We start from the raw sequence: 11,760 nt of genomic DNA on the forward strand, positions 1-11,760 counted from the left end.
GTAGGGGTGAAGCTTCTAGTAGAGCACTAGCTCAAGTTTTCCATGTTCAATGTTCTCTATATGTGATGTCTTCAGCAATAGGGTCTAAGCATCAGGGTGTGAGCAACAGTCAATAGTATTGACAGTAGGCTTTAATGTTCGGCAAGGGAGTCTATGGCCAACAAGTCAAAAGGATGTAACTTAGGGTATTTCTTTATATGATGTCTAGGTGGTATATTGTCTTGCCCATTATATGGTAACTCCACTTAAACACCCTTTGTATATATAGTTTATAAAGCCTTTACAGTAGGAGGCCTTTCATAAAGCCTTTAGTAGTAGTTATTTTCCCAATTCTCTCCTATACCTTTCCCTCCCATTCCCCACTTTATTTAATCCTACTGTTTTATTTTCCCCCTTATCCCTTTGTAACTTTATATTCTATTTCTCATCTTTAGAAGACCATCTGATCTCTAATGAGCTACATAACTCCTGTGGATATTCCATATAAAACATACATATCTAAAGCACAAAACTGAACATCTACATAAAGAAGAAAACATGTAATGTTTATCTTTCTGGGTCTGGGTTACCTCACTTAGGATAATTATTTCTAGCTCCATCCATTCACCCTCAAATTTCATAATTTCGTTTTTTTAAAACCTAAATAAATTCCATTGTACAATGGAATGTACCACATTTTCATTACCCATACATCAACTGATAGACAACCAGACTGTTTCCAAATTCTGGCTGTTATGAATAGGGCAACAATGAACAAGGACAAGCAAGTTTCTCTTTAGTATGATGTAGAGTCCTTTGGTATATGCCCAAGAGTAGATAGTGTAGCGGGGTCTGCGGTATATCGGTTTCAGCTTTTTGAGGAACCTCCACATTGACTCTTATAGTGGCTGTACCAATTTGTACCCCCATCAGAACAAGTAAGTGTTGCTTTTCCACTGTATCCTTGGCAACATGTACTGTTATTTGTTTTATTGAACTTGGCCATTCTGATTAGGGTAAGATGAAATCTCATCATTTTAACTTGTATTTCCCTGGTAGCTAAGGATATTCAACAATTTCTTTAAGTTTTCCTCAGCCATTTTGTATCATGTTTTGAATGTTCTCTGTAGCTCTGTAGCCGATTTTTAAATTGGAGTATTTGTTTTCTTGATGCTGTTTGTTTATTTGTTTGTTCTTTACTTTTTAATATATTCGTATATTAACTCTCTGTCAGATGTATAGCTGGTATTTTTTCCACTCTGTTGGCTATCTTTTTTTTTTTTTACTATACACAAGCATTTCAATTTCAAAAGGTCCCATTTATTAATTATTGATTTTAATATGTCGTGCCAGCAGGATCCTGTTAAGAAGTTTTTATCTGTATTAATAAAGGGAACATATTTCCTTCCTTCTATTCTATTTGATTCATGCTATCAAGTCTTATGTTGAGGACACTGGTCCCTTTGTAGTTGATTTTCCTGTAGGGTGAGAGATTGGATTTATTTTTGTTCTCCCACATGCAGACATCTGGTTTGACCAGCCATTGGTTAAAGATGACATCATTTCTCCAGTGTATTTTTTTTAAGCTTCTTTATCTAAAATCAGGTATTCATGGGTGTGTGGACTTATGTCCAGGTCTTCAATTCTATTTCATTAATCAATGTCTGTTTTTATGCCAATACCATGCACTCTTTTTACTATAGTTTTGTAAATAGCTTCAAGTCAGAAATAATGATACCCTAACCGTTCTTTTTTTTTAATCAGAATTATTTTAGCTGGTGTGTGTGTGTGTGTTTATGTTCGCTCATGTGTGTAATAAAACCTTCCTTTTTCCCACTTGAGAAGTTGAAGAATACATCCAAATAAGAGAAAGCTTTATTATAATCAGTCGGATTCCAGAGAAGTAAAGCAAAAATGAAGGAATGCTGTGATGTTTGCAGCATAATACCATAAATAGATGACTAGGAATGGCAGAGACAAGGAGATACAGCTCTGATTCCTGATTAAAGAGAGTGTTTTACTTAAAAGAAACCAGAAGTGGGTCAGGGAGGTGGCTCTGTTAATGAAGAGCTTGCCTGGCATGCATAAGGCCTTGAGTTTTTTCTCCAGCACCTGGGCATTATGGTGACTCCAATCCCAGCATTCAGAAGATAGAGGATTAGAAATTCAAGACCAGTCACAGTTATACAGTCAGCCTGAGCTGTTTAAAATAAATAAGAATGAAATAAAATAGGACCTAGGAAATAGACAAGTAAAATGGAAGAGCTTAGGTCTTTCTATCATTTAGTCTCTGTTTATAAAACATTATAACTAAATATAAATCTGATACTACTGCTAGTGGGAGCTATTTGTTGAGTGATCCCCACCTCCATCCCATGTGTTAAGACCTTAGAGGTCTGATTTTAACTTTCAGTTTGCGTCTTTCATCTTGGGATGGATCCATTCTATCTTCAGGCTGCCCTGATATTACCGAATGGAGGGAAAATGACATTGACTCATCAAGAGAAGCTCTGTTGTATCTCATGACTTTAAAATCAAATTAAGTACTTCCTGGTAGCCCCTTTCCCTATCTCCCAAGCCCCAGCGTGTGATTTGCATGAATGTGAATAAAATGGCCCCCTGGCCTTTGAGGAATGTAGTTATCATCAGAGACAGTAGGACAGTGAACATTAGTTTTTGTCTACTGATTAGGAATTAGTCACTCTGCAGACATTCCTCTGATAGTATTCATGCTAGAGAAGAGGTGGGGTACAGTGGCATTTAAGGGTGTGAGCACTCTTTATCCCTGCTGCCTGCACTCAAGACTACACTAACTGTAATACTTAAGGGAACTTGACGTCTCCGTGACCCCTTCCCTCACTTGCAATGCAAACAGTAACACAAGCTTCTGAATACCATAAAGTATTTTGAAGAATAATCCATACAATAAATGCTGTTTTTAATAAGCATCTGTGCTGTTTTACTTGGACATGAACATTAGCAACTTAAATCTTGCCTACTATATTGTGCTAGCAGGCATATTCCTTAGAGAATAATTATCTAGGTTGAGTATTTTGGTTAGTATGTTTCAGTAGGGAAACATCTATAAGCATTGGGTCAAAGCCATCATTCATCCGAACATATGAACTCATGTCAGGCAACATTCTAGGCATCTTAATGATAAAGCATAGGGGAAGAAAAGATAAAAATCTGTCTGTCTAGAACTCACATTCTAGTGAGGCTATGCAGATGCTAACATAATTTAGGAGTACACTTTGTGATTTCTACATTTTACATCTAAAGATCTGGGGTATTATCTAAAGGCCTTTCATTAGAGACTGGGACACCATCTTACCATAGTGTTTGGAGGAGATGAAAAATTTAAGATTAAAGTGAAATTTTAAACCCAACACGGTGGGACATGCCTTTAATCCTCATATTCTGGAGGCAGAGACAATCAAATCTTTGAGTTCAGGTCAGCTTGGTCTACAAGGCAAGTACTTAGTCCAGCTAGTGAGATGCTGATATAATGTTTTGATGTTTAAAAAGCAACAAACAAACAAATAAAAAAAAGAGAGAGAGAGAGAGAGAGAGAGAGAGAGAGTGTAAGTGAGCCAGGCATGGTAGTACACACCTCTGATCCTAATACTCCAGAGGCAGAGGGACAAAGATCACTGTGAGTTTGAGGTGAGCCTGGTCTACAGAGCAATTCCAAGGACAGCCAGGGATACACAGAGAAACTGTGTCTTGAAAAAACAAAAACAAAACAAACAAACAAACAAACAAACAAGCAATGGAAGCTAGAGTTCGCTGAGGAGCTAGTACTGTCAGTCACCAGGCTACCCTCTTGATCCCTAAAATGGGATAAGTTCTTGTCATCTCCATAGCTGTGTGCTGCCTTATCATAGGCCCAAAGTAGCTTGGCTGAAACCTCCTAAACCCATGGGCCAAGAATACCTTTTCTCTTTATGAGTTTATCTCAGATATTTGTTACAGTAATGGGAAGATGACTGACACGGTTAGAATACAAATTACAATTATGAATTAAAGAAAATGTATTGTGGTGGCAAGTTGATATTAAACATTTAGTGGAATGGTCCAGGAAGGCCTGAGCAACACAGTTAAATCTGAGCAAAGGAAGTGAGGGGCCAAGCTATACAGATGCAAGCAGCAGGGAAGGACAGGAGCCTGAGACAGAGAAGGAACAAGCTCTGAGGTACTGAAGCGGATGCACGTGCCTCTGGAAATCTAATGCAGAGATGTTGAGGAGAGTGAGAGATAATGAGTGATATTCTGAGGGCATCAAGAATTGAGTGAGAGAGGCAGGAGGCGCTGGGAGAGAAGCCTGGTTCAACAATGTCCTCCTAGGCCATCACACAGCCTTCAGCTTTTGCTTTGACTGAACAGGGACACTACAGAATTGTAGGGAAAGGAGTAGTTTGTGTTGCCTAATGTTTTACAGTGACCACCCTGGTTCCTGTGTTGACACTATTCTGTAAAAGAGCAAAGACTGGATTAGGGTAAGGGTAAAGTCAAGACAGTATGGCAGTTGAGCTCTAGCTCAGATAAATAGTGTGGTAGTAAGCAGTTGAATTCTGTGCTGATTTTAACAAGAGCAGAAAAGACTTTCTGATCAATTGGAGAGGAAAGAAATTCAAGGTTTTAGACCTGATATGAGGAAGACTTCAGTTGGAAAAGAGAGTCTGGAGACAAAAGAAGAAATTTTAGGGAATCACTGCGGGAAATGGTAAATACAAGCTCAATAGGCATCCATGGGGGTGGCATACATGTGGGCAGCTGCCCGGGCTCTGCGATTCGGGAGGAGTGGGTTGGGCTGGGGGCAAAATTTATGGAAAGTCAGCTCATGATAGGACTTAGTTGTGCAGGGTAGAGAGACAGCACTAATGGAAGCAATAGACTGAAACTAGGTCCAAAGTCTGAACTCTGGGTAGTCAGTGTTTAGGCCAGAAGGAAAAAAGGAAGAGAAAGAAGCTAGTGATCAGGTGGTGACTGCTGCTGAGGAGTTGCAGCCACTGCCCCAGTGCTGAGAAACTAGTGCTCCAACTTGCTAATGTTGACCAACATGGCCAGTTCTCAGTGTACCCCAACCTGGTCCCCCCACTCCTGCCCCCACAAAACTCCCAGGCCACCCCCAAATCTATTTCCCCTTCCTGGGGACACCTATGATACCCATCTACAGCCCTCTTATCTACCTACTCTTTGGGCCTGTGGATTGTAGCTTGATCATCTTTTATTTAACAGCTAGTATCCACTTATCTTTCTGGGTTTGATTTTCCTCACTCAGGATGATTTTTTTCTAGAACCATCCATTTGCCCCAAAATTTTATAGTGTCATTTAAAAAAAAACAACTGAATAATATTCCATTGTATTAATGTACTACATTTTCTTTATCCATTCTTTGGTTGACAGACATCTAGGTTGTTTCCTGTTTCTGGCTATTACAAACAAAGCCACAATGAGCACAATTGAGCAACTGACCTTGTGGTAGGATGGATGGTCATTTGGATATATGCCCAAGAGTGATACAGCTGGATCTTGAGGGAGATTGATTCTCAGTTTTCTAAGGAACCACCATATTGATTTCCTTAGTCAGCCATACTGATTTCCTCAGTCAGCCCTTGGTGTTTTGAGTCAGTCTTTACTACATAGCTCAGGCTGGTCCTAACTGGTTAAGAGGCCCGAGCTTACACACAACTCTTGATCATCCAGTATCATCCAGTCAAGAGCAAGAATTATTTTCATGTACCACAACCATACCTGGGAAGAAGCAATCTTTCATTTGCATAATCTAAGGTCAGGGGAATACAATAAAGGCTGGCTGGAGTAAATGGGAAGGCAGAGAGTTGAGAAGGCAGAGTCAAGACAGCTTTTTGTAACAATTCTTGACAGGCATTTTGCTACAGTTAAACAGGTAGCTGAATGGAGAGGCCAGTGGCTCAAGAGTGTCTTTTCTTTCATTGCGATGGGATAAATGATTTTAGTTGACGGAGACGAGGGGAAAGGACGGTGTATAAGTCATGTGAATGTATCAGTGTGGGGCAAATCCTATCGGGGTGGTGCGTGAAGAATGCTCTAAAACACAAAGCGTCCTCATAGGACTCCCTCTCCCAGAAACTAGAAGTCAAACTTTTTGGGGCCGGAGAGATTTGGCAGCTAAGAGCTGTACTGCTTCTGAAGAGGATCCGGGTTTGGCTGTCAAAACTCATGTTGAGTAGCTCATGGCCATTTCTGTCTTCCCTTCTTGGATTTATGCACACATACATACACCAACACACACACACACACACACACACACACACACACAGAGAGAGAGAGAGAGGGAGAGAGAGAGAGAGAGAGAGAGAGAGAGAGAGAGAGAGAGAGAGGAATGCATAGTAAAAACTATTTTAAAAGTCAGTCTTTTGCTTAAATAAATAAAACATTTTAAATAAGCAGTTTGTTAGTGAGTGTTCTCACAGCTAAAGGCATTGTGTATAGATGAAGCAGAGGCTTACTAACTGCTGGAAGTATCTGCACTGGTACCCCTGTTCCTATGCTACAGCCTTGAAGACATCCTTGGTTGTAGCTAAAACAATTTGCCCAGGACATATTGCCATTAAAGAGCTCGCAGGTCCCTTAGCTTTCCGTATGCTACATGTTGCAAGTTCTTCCAGGGTTGTTGTCTTTTGTTGACTTAACCCCACTGGGCCAGAACTTTGCAGACAGCCACATCTGCATGTGTCAAGACAGACTAGTCGCCCAGGGAAACAATGCTGAAAGACGTTCACGTTAATATTGTTTCCACTGGTTATGTTAGATGTGTTGGAAAACGCAGAGCAGTTTATGAGACATCACTCCGAGGCAATCAGTATCTCCGAGTTTTAAATCCGCCTGACTCCAGCCCTGACCCCAGGCGGTTCCAGTGCCATTTGGCACAGCTGCTTTTCTGACGCATCAGGTAAATTTGCCCTGGGGAGAACAGTCTGTGGCGAAGGTGTGGTCAACCTGGAGTTTCTCACAACAGAAACTTCATAATAGGGAGGAAATCACTACTCTAGGACGAGTGTTCTCCGGTCCCATTTCCACCTTATTAAAAACAAACAAATAAACAGACAACCACAAAGGTTTCTACTACATTGCTTCGAACGTAGCTTTGAGAAAGCGGAGCCTGGTGATGTGACGAGTGGCGAGGCCACTCTAACCGCAGTAAAAGCAGCAGCAACTTAGCTGCCTAGGAACCTGGGCTCCAGGACTTCCTAGCTGGAACTCCAAGGATCCGCTGCGGTGCCTCGAAACCGGGATCTGGACCAGGAGGGAGCTTCGAGGAGTCCACCACCGCGGCCCGAGGGGAGGTGCTGAGTGTGACACAGAGCAGCCAGGGTGCCTGCCTTCTGTGGCCACCTGAATTCGGCTGCCTCATCGTCCCAAGTGAGTAGTGGGCTACGGAGGGCCTGGAGGAGCCGGCCCGCGTTGCCTTTGCGCACCCTGGTGGCTCCTTGGAGGACATAGCCTCCCCCGCAGCCGAGTTGGTAGCCGCCGGTCTCTCTGCGGAGGTCGGGGGCGGAGAGGAGGCGGTGGCCGCCCCCACCGGGAGGGGCGCCCGGAGTGCGCGGTGTGCGGCGGCAGGGTCTGGCTGCAGCTCTGCGGCAGCGGTGGGACCGGACTAGGAGGCAGGGAGGGAGGGCGGGAGCAAGGGACAGGCCCAAGGGCAGCGGGACCGGAGGAAAGAGTTGCAGTTCCGGAGAAAGATGAGCTGGTGAGTGCGCGCCCTGAGCGCAGAGTTTTCTTTGCTTCTCTTGCAGGCTATAGGGACAAAAGCCCGGGCAGGGGTCGGCAAAGCCCGAACCTTACAGTCCAAAGAGTGCTCTGTCCTCCATTGTGCACGGCGATGTGGGATGGAGGGATTGTGGGGAAAGGGTGTCCAGTAGGGGTGACGTTTCCAGAGTGATTGGGACAAAACTGCAGGATTTAATTATGGGTCCCGAAGGCAACTTTTGCGGAAAGTCTGGATTGCTTAGACAGAGGTCTGGATCCCGAGAAATAAGAAGGTCCACAGCTGGATCTTGAGGAGTACAGGACTCAGAGAGGACCTTTCTGAAATCGGCTTCTAGTTGTACTTTGTTTTTAGAATGAGGAGGCTGCACAGTGAGCCTCTGGACCGAGATTCCGTCCAGGAGCCGCTGACTGTGATTCAGCTATGGTTTCCCTATCATCCCACATTGATGGCGTGATTGTCTCTTCCTCTGTTGTGATAGCAGCTGCAAGTCTGGGTAGCATTTCGACCCAGCTGCTGGGAGCTGCTGAACTGTTGTTTGGTGCGCGCTCAGTAACTTCGTCCTAGCCAGCAGCACTGAGGACTAAGCTGGGAGGACTTAGTTAACTCCCGCCACCGGCAGGAAATTAAAAGGCTGACGGTCTGTCCCTTCCCGGGTGGGGGTTTCCTGTTTGAAAGAGCTTTATAAGTCCAACCTCCTTCCAGAGGCTCCTCTTTTACCTTTCTCACTTCAAAGAAGGAAGATTGCCACAGCCTTTTATGTGGACTGACTAGGACTGGAAATCCTTTCGACTGGCCCAGCCCTCTTCCCTAGAAGTCTTCCTTTTGTGGTATCTCAAGAGCTCTAGGATGTACAGCTAGTCTCGTAGCCAGCCACAGCTGTGAGGGTAAGTCAGTGGAGACTTAAAAATGTGGAGTCCGTTAGTGTAAATATTTTTGCCAGCTGCATTTCCCTCCAGTATATGAACATGGAAATTATAGATATAAATGGTCAACTATGACGCTTGTAACTAAGCTTCCAACTTTGGCTTAGCTTGTGTATTTGAGATTTTTCCCCCCTCTGGGCTTCAAACGACTGAATTTAAATGGATGGTTCCAAATATGGTCCACAGTTTCATAGGGTTAAACGTTTGCCCTCGGAGTACTTGAATTCTTAGTTCCTGGTAGGCTAGCAACAGACTCACTGGATCAGGGGTAAATAAACGTTTAGAGTAGTCCACTATTTTAACAGGATGTGCCTGGTGCCATTGGATTCAATGGTGTAAATATTCGTTTGAATAAAGAGCTAAGTTTCGTTGAAAACCAGCAGTTGTGTTTTTCCGAGGTTCCCTTTACATATACTGGACTTAGTAGTTTAAAAGGTTTTAACTGATTTTTTTTTCTGATAAATTCATTGTGGAATTTAAACATTGCGTGTAATTAAGAAATCCTGCGTTCTCCAAACATTGACAAAAGCCTTTAAAAGCTAGGAGAGATGAGTTTTTGCTTTTAGCTTAGTGTAGCTTTTACTCAGGAGACAGGGAAGTTTGCAAACCCTAGCTCACTCACAAATGGCAAAAGGAGATGTTTGGTTAAGAGCAGTCATCAGAGCAAGCAATTGTCAGGCTTCTGTCTGGTTCCCCACAGCTGGCAGCTGCTGCTCTTTAGGGGTGAGAAAAGACTGCAAGGCTATCTGCTGGATCCCTGCACAGGGCATGCAAGAAAAGCTAGATAAGAAGGTGGGCAAAGATGTAACCCATCTCTTCAACAACTCTGGCCAAGATTGACCCCTTTCGCTGGCATTTTCAGGAGAGGGAAAGTTGATTTGACCGAGCTTGATGGAACTGCTTTGCACTACTTTCTTCAGTGTTGATGGCTCTAAGGGTGATGAGTTGTGGAGTTTAATGGAGAATTCACTACAGGAGTCTTTATTAGTTTAGAGTAATTGTTTAAAGCAGTTGGAGTGTTGTGGTTACAGTAAATGACCTTAAAGGATGCTACATTTCAGCCCTGGGCAGAGGGGTATTGCCATGGGTGACAGGGAAAGAGGAACTTTGAACATTTTCAAAGACTACCTGAGCTTTATACATTGTCACTAAATCTCACTGTGCTTAATTATTGGATGTGGGAATGCCATCCATTTGAAACAGAAACACCCTCTGAGTGACGTGGATTATCTTAAAGCCCCCCAAAATGTGTATTAGCAGTAGTTCTCAGGAAGAAGGGGTGGCCTCCAGTCTGAAGGGAATCTTGGCACAGATTTACAAGCTGAGGGTAGGGAAGTGCCATCAGCATCCATTGAATAGAGATCTGGGATGCTGTTAAATACTGTGCAGTGTCTAAAACACACAGAGAACTATCTGTCTCAAGCCCTGTTCTAGGGCACTTCCCCAGGTCAGCCAGATGTTAGCAAATTGGGGATCTTAATTTAATTTAGATCTTCACAAATTTCCTCAACTTTTCTTGCTCACACAGACAACATCCCACAAGCCTTTTCATCCACAGTGGACCCTTCTGTCCTCATCACTAGCAGTCTTAATATCCTGTACAGATGAAGGAAGTTGTTAAGGTTTTCTTTATGATTTTGAATTGGCTTAAAATTGAGTTTGAGCACAAGAGAGCCTCAGTGATCACTAAATTCAATTCCCAGATCATAGATGATAAACCCAGGGATTAGAGACTGGCAAGTCCTTGGGTGAGTTAAGGGCAGACACAGCTCTTGCTAGAACAGGAGACTAGAGAATTTAATAATTGATATTTAAGCAAGCCAGATTTAAAAACAAACCACCTTTCTTGAGAGTTTTAGCAATAGCATTCCCCAATTTGACAACAAACTCCTGGAAGGGATGGGGGCAGTGACGTAAGCCTTGGTGACTACAGAGCATATGTCTGGGTGTGTGTGACCTGTGACACCACTTCTGAGGCTCTATCTTTTCCATGTTAAAATGAACAACAGATGGTCCCACATACACAGCAGATGCTGCCTTTGAATGCAGGTACAAAACAGAGCATCTGAGGTTTTCTCCTTTGCTCTCTCACGGTGCCTTAGGTACATGAATGGGCACAGTTATCTCAGACAGAAGGGAAAGCGAGGAACCTCCCGTTTATGGAGGGAGAAAGATCCCTGGCAGCTGCAAAGGGTGGGTGGGTGGGGGAGATCTGTAAACTGATGAGTGTGTATATAGAATACATTCAATTGTGTCTAGTTGAAATCTGAAGATACTTCAAGCTTGACTATTTGAGGCAGATTGAACAATATAATTATGGAAGTAAAAGGAACCTTAGAAATCTTACCAGGTTAGGATGTAGCTCAGTTGGTAAAATGCTTGCCTAACATGCATGTTGATGCCCTAGGTTTGGTTCACAGAATCACAAAAGAGGCAGGAATGGTGGTATATATTTACAGTTCTATCAGGAGATAAAAACTGGAAGATCAGGAGTTCAAGGTCATAGTTGACCATAGAGCAAGCTTAAAGCTAGCCTGAGCAACATCAGACCCATTTCAACTAAAACCTCAAACAACTAAGGTCTTTTTAACAGCTTGGTATGTCCCCGACCTGTAATCTCAGGATTAAATAGGCTGAGGTAAGAGGATTGCTATGAGTTCAAGGCCAGCTTGGCTATTGTCTTAGTTAGTGTTCCATTGCTGTGAAAAGACACTATGACTATGGCAACTGTTATAAAAGAAAACATTTAATTGGGGGCTTTCCTACAGTTTCAGAGGATTAGTCCATTTTCATCATGTCAGGAAGCTGACAGGTGTGGCACTGCAGCAGTATCTGAGAGCTTAAGGTCCTGGTACACACACACACACACACACACACACACACAGAGAGAGAGAGAGAGAGAGAGAGAGAGAGAGAGAGAGAGAGAGAGAGAGAGAGAGAGAAACAGTGAGAGACAGACAGAGAGAGACAGAGAAACAGAGACAGAGACAGAGACAGACAGACAGAGACAGAGCCACAGGCAGAAGACACACGTAAAGAAAGAGAGACAGAGACAGAGAGAGAGAGAGAGAGAGAGAGAGAGAGAGAGAGAGAGAGAGAGA

General features: G+C 43.1%; 1 protein-coding gene across 7 annotated transcripts in view; it reads left to right on the plus strand.

Annotated features, from left to right (window-relative positions):
* Window positions 1-11,760, plus strand: part of Phldb2 (pleckstrin homology like domain family B member 2) — a 214,867-nt gene that overhangs the window by 108,370 nt on the left and 94,737 nt on the right. Inside the window, exon 1 of one of the 7 annotated variants that reach the window (XM_028785216.1) lies at window positions 7,181-7,387. The exons of 4 other annotated variants lie outside the window; for them this stretch is intronic. The gene's annotated coding sequence lies outside the window, so the exon portion shown is untranslated. Of the gene's footprint in view, window positions 1-7,180; window positions 7,388-7,548; window positions 7,716-11,760 lie in introns of those variants that run through there. 2 more of the 7 variants (XM_028785214.1, XM_028785212.1) reach the window with 2 other exon arrangements.

This window comes from Grammomys surdaster, unplaced genomic scaffold (assembly GCF_004785775.1).
Source record: "Grammomys surdaster isolate TR1022 unplaced genomic scaffold, NIH_TR_1.0 125167, whole genome shotgun sequence".
Taxonomy (NCBI): Eukaryota; Metazoa; Chordata; class Mammalia; order Rodentia; family Muridae; genus Grammomys; species Grammomys surdaster.